Source organism: Protomyctophum bolini (genome assembly GCF_963924005.1).
Source record: "Protomyctophum bolini genome assembly, chromosome: 10".
Taxonomy (NCBI): domain Eukaryota; kingdom Metazoa; phylum Chordata; class Actinopteri; order Myctophiformes; family Myctophidae; genus Protomyctophum; species Protomyctophum bolini.
In genome coordinates, this window is record NC_137871.1 from 7806035 (window position 1) to 7817843 (window position 11809).

Below are 11809 nucleotides of genomic sequence, written 5' to 3' on the forward strand. Positions count from 1 at the left end.
ACCCCTTTTCCACCGGTTGGTTCCCAATGGGAACCGGTTCAGTTCTTTGTGGTTCTTAGTCCATGAGCCAGAGCTCCAAAATTGGAACGTTAATTATGAATTGAGTGTGCAAACCTATACCTATATTGAATTGTTTATAGGATCAATATAATTAAATTAGTATGATAACCCTTCCACAGTAGTAGCTTTTTCAATTAAAATGTGTAATACAATAAATCATTGTCTTCGTGTATGTAATCAACTGGGGAGGTTTCATGGTGATAACTATTTAATATAGGTATGGTTTTGCACACTCAATTAATACATTAACGTTCCAATTTTGGAGCTCTGGCTCATGCAGGAGTAAGAAGCACAAAGAACTGAAGCAGTTCCCATTGGGAACCAAGCGGTGGAAAAGGGGTCAGAGAGCGGTGATACTGAAGCCCTTGGAGAGAGTTGTTAAAGACTAGAAAAAGGAAGAAGGAAAGCAGGGGAAAAAACATCAAGGGACACTCCACAAATGAAACACTCTAGTTACCGCGCTGAGGAATAATTTGGCACGCTACTCTTCCCACAGTTTTAGCCACACGCACTCGAGCCATATGTCAAAATTGACCCGCTTCATCGGGAATCGTGTGCTTGCATTTAGCTAAGAGATCCGTTGTATACCGGTAGTTTAATTGATATTAATTTATTAGTTCTCCATAGACTTATAATGGGAAGATCGAAGACTAATTATCCCTTGTTGACCGAAAGCGCTATATTTACAAGACTTGGGGGGAGGTTCATAATAATAATAATAATAAGAAAATGTATTGAAAAGGAATTACATCAGTCGGCCTCATGGTGGCGCTATAACAGCCCACTTTACGTTTTTCCCTGTAACTCTTGAACCGTAAGTCGTAAAATCAAAACATGGATTCCTTGGGTCATGATGCATTTCCCCATATAGGCCACGCCCAATTCCGTCTAGAAAGAATTTCCACCTCATTTGAATTTTCTTCAAAACACACTTTTTGCTCTTCCACCTACATATTTTGTCCAAATCTCACACAAATTGGTACAAATGATCTCTGGACCTATCCGATTAAAACACCACAGGCAGACTTTTGATTGCTGTAATCATCGTCCGAAGTTAGTGGATATTTAATGTTTGTGTTAGGACAAAATGGGCCGATTTGCTCGTCTACATATGATGTAAATGTTCCTTTCATTGTCAATGGCATTTAATGTTTGTTTCCAGGAAAGGCTGATTTGTTCAGACACAAATTCTGCTTTCATTTTTTTCAGGACAAAAAAAGCTGTAAAGGAGGGGCTAGCTAGCTACCCCTCAAAAATAAAATACTTTAATGTCCTCTCTCCTTTCTCTCTCTGTCCTTGACTGGATACTGAACAGCAGAGCGGGAGATGGACTTTCAGGCAGTTGTCTTTCATGGAGATAATGCCATTTGATGGGGGGGTGCAGTGCAATGTGATGATGATGGAGCTGAGTTTCGGGGCTTTGAGAAAAGCTGTCCTCAGTGATAACTTCATCGCTGCATGAGGTCCAGCGTGGGGGAAATTCAGCAGAGGATTCCTTTTTCTTTCTTTTTTTAAACTGCACAGTCAGGGCTGAAGTAGGGGCCCCCCTGTAGAGAGCGGTGAGGCCTGCAGACCAGAGCTTAAGATTCTGTGATCTTCCATTGTCATGTCTATCCCTCTACTCGTTCACAGAAAACAGAAAGCCTCAGTCCTCGAATTGCCTTTCTTGTAGGATCAGCTGCCGTTGCTTTTGTAATTAATGAAACTCTGCTTTCTTTCTGTCCATTTTTTAAAATATTATCATTTGAACACCATTACATAGTCACCATTCACCTAATTCAGAGTAAATGTGGTTTAGTTGTCGGTTGGGAAATGGCTTGAGGGAGTCAGTAAATACTTAGCTCAACAAATTGAAGTTACACACTAAACTTTTGTTCCCCCTCAGGATATATAGTACTATTTTGCAGAACTGTTCTCACTCATACTTGATTAGCTGATATTGATATTTTTTTTATATAAAAATAGCAATTTAAACTTTGAATATAGCAGAAATAGCTGATATTATCAGCTATTTCTGCTATATTCAAAGTTTAATTTGTTAAAACTGTCTTTTCTTCCTTTATACAATTTCTAATGCCTTCTTTGCCCATAGTGCCATGCCAAAATTAGGCCCTATAGGCCTAATGCATGTAATTTGGAATCTCTCAATTATAGGTGGTGACATCATTCAGTTAAATTACTCATGTGCAAGCAAGCGCAGGCATTTATTACATTATGAACGATATGTTAGTGCACCCAATACATTACATTATTTCTAACATTTACCAACTCCTTGCCTGCGGTGATGAGGTGTTAGTTAGTCTGATATTACAGATCCCATTTGACTATGACTGCCTTCCAAAGTTTGCGTAGGCAACCTGGCCTGGCGTAGAGCACAGACTTTTCTAGTTTTGTAAAGTTATATTCTTCAAAGGGGGGGTTTATCAATCACTCATAGTATTGTATCTACCTGCAGTGGAAGGCAGCATATTCCAGGGACAGGCTGCTCCTATATTGTACGATGGGGATGGATCGTTAGCATGTATTTGGAAGCCATGCCAAACTGTCCTTAGAGTGTTTTGTGTTTACTATTTTGAACATTCATTATCCCAGCCAGGAGGCAAGAATGGCCGACAGCAAGGCATTATGTTTTCGTTCCTGTGTGAATCTGTCTTTCTTTAATCTCTCAAGAACAGATTTTGAGCTGCGCCACTGAATCTGTCTGCAGTGGTATTCAGTATGTGTAAAGTTTTACTGTAAACATTGTTGTTAGTGGGAATGAAAACATAGGCGCCCCCCAGAAGAGGAGGGCCGAGGGCGGACCAAACAGGCCAACATCCTGTTATCCACATTCTATTGACCATATGCGGACCGCGGCCATCTTGCCAGCCCATTCATCCAAATAGAAAAGTACTTGGGGTGTTGGAGTTTGGAAGTGCTCATTGGATATCACTCAAGGGCCCTGCGTATCACCTGTTTTGAATTTACACATAATGGAGGAGGCAGCAGGAGGTTGCTTTACTGATGCACACATCTGCCTGGGTGACTGCAGACTGCTGGACGAGCGCTGGCGCTTTGGCATGGGGGGTCAGATCAACATATGGAATGAATTATGTACTGGCCATATATGGAGCGTTTCCAGAGTGTACAGGGTTTGATCATGAGGTCAGATCAACGGAATGTCCGAACAGGTCAGTTCCGGATCCATATATGGAGATCTAAGGGTGGCAGCGGGGGAAGTGTATTGAATGTACAGGGTTTGATGAGAGCCCAGGTAGGGCTGGGCCTATTGAGAACTCAAAGAGGAAGGATGGGTCCATATATGAAGATCACAACACTAATTAGCACACATTTTACACGCTACCTGGCCCGAAAACGTCAATAAAAAAAGGCCTATAAAGTATATGGGCATTCACAGACCCGTTGATTCAGTGCGACCTCGCCTCTCGCCCTCAGGGCGTCTTACTCGTAAATAGAATGTGGATACATGAACAGTGAGCACTATGGAATCTTGTGGGCACTTCGACGTAAAATAGGCTATTTTGTGTTTTATATTTGAAAAATCACACCTGTGTGAAGTGAGGCGCGCTCTTATCATCGTACATCATCATACATCATCTCATTCCGGCCAATCCCAATTTGCGTCCTCACCGTCAATTTTTGTGTTACACAATGTTTACACAAACACTCAAAATTGTCCATTCATTGTCAATGGCATTTTAATGTTTGTGTCGGACAAAGTTTGTGCACACACACCAACATCTGGACAATGATTGTTTATGCCTCAAAATGACTGCATAGGTTTTGTAGCAATTTTATATTAGACATAATTGTCCAATGTTTAATTTAAGCATGTTCTAATCATGTACATGCCTACTTAAATTACATTTTGCAATTATTTTATTTTGGAACATTTTAGAAAAAATTGCCAATTTAACACGAGGTACCCAGTCTTAGTGCACACCCTTCCAAATCAAATCAATTTCTTATCAAGACAGGCAGTATTTCTCTGTTCTGCGCTATAACCATGCCCCTCTGAAAATGGAATTGCACAATGCACAATTACAATTGCTTTACAAGTGGGTGAATTACCTACATGTGTTCCATTTTAGAGGCCAATCTTAAGTAAAGTAAGCAAAAAATAAATAAACCAAAGAACAAGATTTTTGTACAGGATCTCGAGTCGACTTCATGGTCAGTAGTACTAAGAATACATTGAGGACTCTAGCAGGAGCACTACATATCACCACAGAGGCTTTAAAAACAAGGCTCCCAAACATCCCAAAACAAACTACTGCTTGGCCTTACATCTACAACTAATTTAACCCCTCCTCATTTTGCTAGGGTCAGATGGCTCAGGGTAGAGGACAGCAACTTGCCACACCACAAAGACATCCATGTACCTTGTACCTGTCAAACTACTTCACAAACATCAATGAGGTCCTCTATCACAACACCAGAGGGAGCTCCACTAATCACATTAAACCCAGATTTGGCTCAATTGATTGATTGAAATGATTGAAAATTAAATTAAATTTAAAAAAATATATATCTTTGTTACTTTGTAGTTTGTGGACGACACAATGAAAAGCACACGACTTGATTACATCAGGGTCCATTCGGTTTTCAATTTATCAGAACATTTAAAGATGTACAAATATACACATCTATATAAAAAAATCAGGAAATCATCATATAAAGAAAGTAAAAAGGGGGAAAACATGTACAGGGGGAAAAGGGGTGTGGGGGACTCGGACTAGTTTCAAATTGCAGCCGTCCGTACAGGTGCTCTTTGAGAGCGTGTTTTGAAGGAGTCAAGGGATTCACATGTCTTAATGGCTGTTGGTAGGGCATTCTACATTTTAGTGGCATAGGAGCAAAATGGATTTAATCCCTTGTTTGAGCCAAATCTGGGTTCCATGTGGTTTGTTGAACTCCCTCTGGTGTGAGTGTGGACTTCTTTGACATAAGGAAGTATTTAGACAGGTACATGGGTATCTTGGTGGTGTATCGAATCTTAAAGACCAGTCCCATTTAAGATGCTGTTTATGATTTCCAACTATTTAATATGATGTTTTTCATAGCATTGTATATTTGTGTCATTAATTATTTCTTACTAAAGAGTAAAGACCCCCAAAACAAGCCATAGGCTTTATTGGATTTAAATCCTCTTAGCAGACCTTATCTTGAACTATACTTCCCTGTGCTCCCCCCCCCCCCTGCAAATTGCTAATAAAGTAAACAAACAATCAATATATACCTACCTGCAGCCCTGCCTGGCGGTGTCTTTCTAGTTTCCTTTTTTTACACACACGCACGCGCGCGCGCACGCACACACACACACACACACACACACGCACACAAACTTTTTTCCCCTCTTTTTTTTTTTTTTTACCAAAACCAGTTAGCAGAATGAATAACCATAGCCTGCTGCCTGCCCTAAACTAGCCTACAGGAAAAAACCACAACAAGCGCGCACCGCGGGAATCTTGCTCAATTTCTTGTCTTAGATTTAGGGAAATGTAGCCTACGAAATTAATAAACTGAATCGGAAGTTACATTGCAAACAGAAAGCTCACACACATGACCGATGTGAAGCAACTTACAGAGAAGGCTGAGCGAACGTGGAGGGTAGTTGAGAGAGCCACAGAATCAGTGTGGGATGCTGTGAATGTTGAGGAGAGAGGGGCTATATGCGCAGTTTTCATCAGCTGACAAGTGCAGCCCGGACAACAACAGCAGCGCAGCCGCCGAGCAGCTGTTGTTCCGACATTGTGCTGTAGTATTTTGCAGTATTATCATTCTGAATTTGTGTTTGTGTTACCGACGTGTAATTTCCCGGCTGCAGAAGTCTGTCTTGTTTCCTGAATTGAGACAACAGGAGTACTGCTGGAAGTAGGGCTACCGCACCGAAGTGACCGAGATTGGAAGATATGCTGTGAGTGGAACCACATGTTCCATTCTCGCCCCGTGTGCGTAAAAGCTTTGGTTTGGGAAGCCGTCGCTTTTTGTGTGCTTCGCGACGCACACAGCGCACGAATTCAAGTCTCTTTCATTCCGAGTTTCAGCCAGGTGGTGTTGATTTCAAGGACACGTGGAACATATCTAGCCTAATGTGGGCGAAAAGGTGCTTTCTGTTGGCCTAAAGACATTCGAGGAAGTTTACCTGCGCCGGTGACCCGCTGAAATACACGCAGGTAAGACTCATCCGTCAGTAATAGTCTTAGATGCATTGTTTTACCCTATAATGTCCCATTGCTTATAAGTGTAAATTGAACCGTTTTTTGGCTAGGCTACTACATTGACACAGTATCTTAAATGTCAAGCCGAGCGAAATCTAATACATTCTGTCTGCTCGAAGCAGCTTGAGGTTTATAATTCATCTTGTCGTCACGGAGGGGATGGGGGTCAGTTTAATATAACCCGGGTTATCCCGCTGAAATTAATTAATAAAGCCGCTTTGATTTGTACCTTGTGGATGTACCGTGTCGGTGAACCAGTACAAATTATTTGCAATATTATTGCAATTATATTTGTTAATAGGTTCAGGTTTATAGGCATGGGTGAATTCAGCGCCCTATGATTGTCATAAGATTATTAACGCCTAATCATTTTGTCAACCAGGGCTCATATGACCCCCTATGTATATGTCCCTCAGAAATGACCTTTGTAGGCTATTGTGATATGAATTTGTATGCAGTCAAGTGGCATGTCATTTTATAATCAAACTCTTCAGTTGCTGGAATATAATACCTATTACAAGGTATAATCCACAATGGAATTAAGGCAGGACATATTGTATTGCCTGCCGTGGATTTTATTTATACTACATTTTATTTACATTTTAGACATTTAATAGGTCTATTGAGGATCACCTGAGAGATCACCACCATAATTACACCATCAAACAGTAGGAAGTGCAGCCAGGCGGCATCTATTCTGTATGACATTGTAGGCTGGTCTGTGTTCCACAATGTATTGTAAAGTGAGAGCAGCTTGGACAGGCTTGGAATAGGCTCCTCTAGACCTCTGAGACATTACAGTGTCTGAGGTCCAGGATATGCTATATATATTAAAATATTGTAAGCCTTATTAAGGGATATTAGGAAACTTCATGACATGTTTGCTGATACGATGCACATGACCTAAATGCCACAAGTTAAAGCAGAAATAAAAATATTCTAAGGCTTCCAGACTGAAATGGGCAGCTTTAAGTATCACTGCCATTATTTTCTTCATGACCTCTCCACCTCCCTCACTTCTTTGTCCCTACGCTGCAGAGGCTTTTTACGTATGTAGGTCTCAGCACAGTGCGAATGTGGATTTTCTAAAATTAAAAACAAACAACCAAAGTAACAATGAAATGAAATATTGCAACATGGGTCTATTGTATCGAATACGATTCAAATCGGGCAACACCGATACAGTATGTAACCTAGAGGGAAGTTGTTGATAAGTTGTTGAGATTGTTTTGACCAGGCAGACTGTGGCTCAGGAAGTAGAATGGCCGACCTGGCTATCGGTTCCCGGTTTGACTGTTTAAGTGTCCTTGAGCAAAACACTTAAGCATAACCCCTCACTAGGCTTATTTCCGATGAGCAGGCTGATGAACCTTGCACGGTTTTCTGAATGCCGGTGTGTGAATAGGTGAATGTAATGAATGTTGTAAAGTGCTTTGGACAAAGGTGCTATATAAATGTACCATTTAGCATTCATTTTACCACACACAAATCCACAATGTTCACCGATTAACAGATATTTAGTTGGTGTCAAGTGTCAACTGTGCAAAATGAATTTGAGTGATGTATATGGACAGGTTATGGACTCGTTTAGAGATACACTGACCCTTTACATTAGTAGTAGTTTGGGTGAAATTGGCTGATTTAATGGATGCCATAAAATGCACAAGATATGTGGACTAACGACCCCTCTCTCTCGCACGCACGCACACACACACACACACACACAATCACACACGGCAAACTGGTTCTCAGGTCATCAGGAGTGCTGAAGAAAACTAGTCGAGGCCCATTTGCTGTTTTACATTCCTCTTTTGACACCAACTGCAATAACAAAATAATAAACATTTTAGATGCCAGGGGCCGCCGGTGCACTAAATTATGCTAGCTCGAGGGCCTGATAGCGATGTGCTCATCATTACGTTAAGTAACCTCAAGCAAATCCGATAAGATGATAGGCCATTATCATATAGAAAGAACAATGTTGAATGGGCGGGAGAGCTTTAAGTGTGAGGTGTGTTCCTCTGTAGATTTCATAGAGATCAATACATTCATGATCTGTAGCCTCTGGCTGCATATGGGGGAAGCTGTGCAGTGGATATGCGAATATGAAACAGTATAGGACGTCACTGTGTTTTTCCCCCTGCCAGCTCATTATGCCCACTGTAACGGAATGGTGTTTGTGCTGGTGCATTTTCATGCATACACGTACCGTAGAGAGAGTGGATGAACTATAATTGATGATAGCATTTTATTTATTTATTTCATGTCCGTTATGACTGAGGAAATTGATCAGACAAATTATGTTATCTGTTCACAGACAGATGCATGTTTCAAAGGCCATATTTTTTACTTATGACATTACAGCAGTTAGGGGTTCAGTTTCTTGCTCAAGGACACTTCGACACTAACCCTGGGGGGAGCTGTGGGTCAACCCGGGAACCTTCTTATTCCCAAATGTACGCTCTACCTCCTGAGCCACCGCTGCATAGATGACACCCTCTATGTATGGAGAAAAAAAGGCTTTCTTAAAAATAAAACAAATGAATTGAATATAGTTCAATTCCAATATCGGATCGTTTGGTTGTGTGTTTAGTGCATTTCGTATTTTGTGTACAGTGCGATTATGGCTATAGTTCATGTCCAGTGTGAGTTGTTTTGACAACTGCTAATTTTGTCATCTGTTACAAAGCATTTGACCACTTCATCCTTATTCAGCTTGAGCTATATAAACTCATTGCTGCTGCCACTATACGGCACTCAGTTAGAGTGTACAGGTGTGATGATTTATACCATCTCCTTGTGAAGTAGTAAAGTACCTTGTAGTATGCTACTGTATGTCGCTGAGAATGACTGTCACAGCACCCCGATAAATGAAATCTGACAAGTTCATTGCCGTTATGCCTTTCAAGAGTACTTTTATTGCAAATGCAACATGCATATCAGCAGACCCACAGCAAGTATCACGTTCTGTTGATATCTCTTCCATTATTGTATAGAGAAAATCAATAAACACATATCATAGTGTTTAGCCTTCACCCATAGCAGGGAGATATGGGCTGGACACCGTGCGCCCTGGCCTCAAGGAGGTGTTGGCCTGCCCTCGGTCCTGTGTTTACACCTTTATTGGTCTTTCATCCTCCTAATCACAGCAGCCGCTACATTGTCTGATGCCATTGGGCGCAATGCGATCCTAAAGGCAATTCCTCTGTACCTCAAGCTGGAGAAAACAAAACAAAACAATTATTAATTCTAGAATATCACAGGAACTGACCGTGTATACACTGATAACGTGTGTATTCATATCCTTATGTCATTTCCCATTTCATTATTGCTAAGGAGAGTTTAATACAGTATGTGAATGGCACTGCTTCCCACATGTGGTTTTGAATATTGTTTCCTAATGAGTTTTTTAGAATAAAGTGAGAGCGTGAGAGGTCTGATGGGTTATAGAGATGCCTGGTATCACTAACTTAAGTGTTGGTTCTAATCCTTGAAGATCAGAGGGCCATAGGGAGTGTGTGCAGAGATCCTCTTTGATTATTTCACCGTATTACTTGTGGATGCCTACCGTGGCCCCAACGGATGACCTCATGACGTATCAGATTTGATACAGCAAACAGTGTTGGCCGAGTTGCCTGTTCCAACACGTTAGAGCAAACAGTGAAGGTTAATGCAGCTTGATAAACTAGCCACAGAGTCCCTCAGCTCTGCCCATTTACTTTATGTAATTACTGGCCTATAATCTGTTACTATTAACACCTAGACTCTAGCCTGCCAGCTATTGGCTGACACGTACAGTAGTTCCTCTTTAGAGCAGTGGTTCCCAACCAGTGGTCCGGGGACCACCAGTGGTTCTTGAGGGGGTTCCAGGTGGTCCCCAGTTAAATGACGGAGAGTTAGTAGCCAAATGGACTGTTGTAGATACACACATACCTGGATGCCAACGATGAACCTCTGCCTCCAATTTTCCAGAACGGCCTGTTATAGCACCACCAGGAAAAACATTTTTTTATATTACTCCTCCAGATTCTGTCCAAATATCCCACAAATCGTTACACACTATCTCCATAAATATGTGTTCAAGACGGATCAGTCCGATATTTCAAATACCATCCTAATTGGCTAACATTGCCTTTCAAAGTTGGCAGGATTGGCCCGTTTTGAACAAAAAGCCTCAAATCATGAACGTACACTAGCGTGCAATTTACGTGTCATCTTTCACAGACTTTCCTACTAGGCTGAGGCATATAGAGCGTAGCAGTCCCGCCCCCTTTCATGACGACGCCAGGTCCAGGAAATAGCCAACTCTTGTCGTGACAGATCATGACAACAAACACAATATTTTGGACCAAACAAATAATTACAAAGAAGAAAAACGAATTATTTGTTCAGCCCGAAAAATTGTGTTTTGAAAAATTTGTTAAGTTATTTTGTTTTGTTTGTTTTCCTGTTATCTCTCCTAATGGTAGCAACATCAATACAGCATCGAATTGTTGATAAAATTGTATCCGACAATAAAATATTATAAGTCTTGGGTCTGAGAGGCTAAATCTCATCAAATGTTGTTCTAATGGACCTTGATATGAAAAAGGCTGAAAACCACTGCTTTAGAGTAAGAGTACGTGTTATTTTGTTCACCCCACGAGTATAATAGGGCAGACAAAGCCTGTATTTCGTATGAAAATAAAGCATGTCTGAAATTCACAGTAAAGGCATTTGAAGAAAGTGCCTATGTGGCTGAGAAGTATTGGAGAAGTAAGTCCAGATAAAACTTCAGCAAAGTGACTTATTCTGTCGTATGCCCTTAGACCTTCAGCTCCGTTGCAGCAAGCCAGTCCAGTGTGTCGTTGTCTAGGTCAATTAGCCCACGATCACCATTCGGTGGCCGGTATATATAGGGCAGCTGGTCAGCACATGTTCCACAGTCTGTAATGGGTCCCCACATTCGCAGTGGGCACTGTCTGTGAGACCCCATTTCTGCAAAGTGACGTATTTCCAAGTGAAACAGGAGGTGGGACCTAATGTTGGTAGAAATTGTATTTGATCTTTGGAAAGTGGTGGGTGACACAACTATGGAGAATTACAGTTGAAGTTTGATTGATGATGTGTAGATGTCATATTGCTTATTTGCTTGTAGTTGGTTTGTTTTTCTATGAATAAAACATGATTGGATTTAGATTAAGTTTTGTCATATGCTGTTTAATTAGTTGAACACTATGAGCCATGATACATCGATTGAAACAGCCGTTGGAACAGATCATTTGTCGTATAGTTTAATTGTAGTTGACACAGTAACAATAAGCCTGATGGATTATTTAAGACACGTCCAGCAAACTGTTAGTTTGAGGCAAATTATGTTTTTCTACAACCTGCCAAATTATCACTGAAAGTCAACCAAGGATTTGAGGGGATCGCATGCTCTTGAAATGTGCTTAGGGAAGGGATATTTGGTGACGGCATTTGATGCATCACCACTGCGGTCCATAACCACATCGTATGCTCTGTAAGAGGAGGTAAAGAAACCTCCA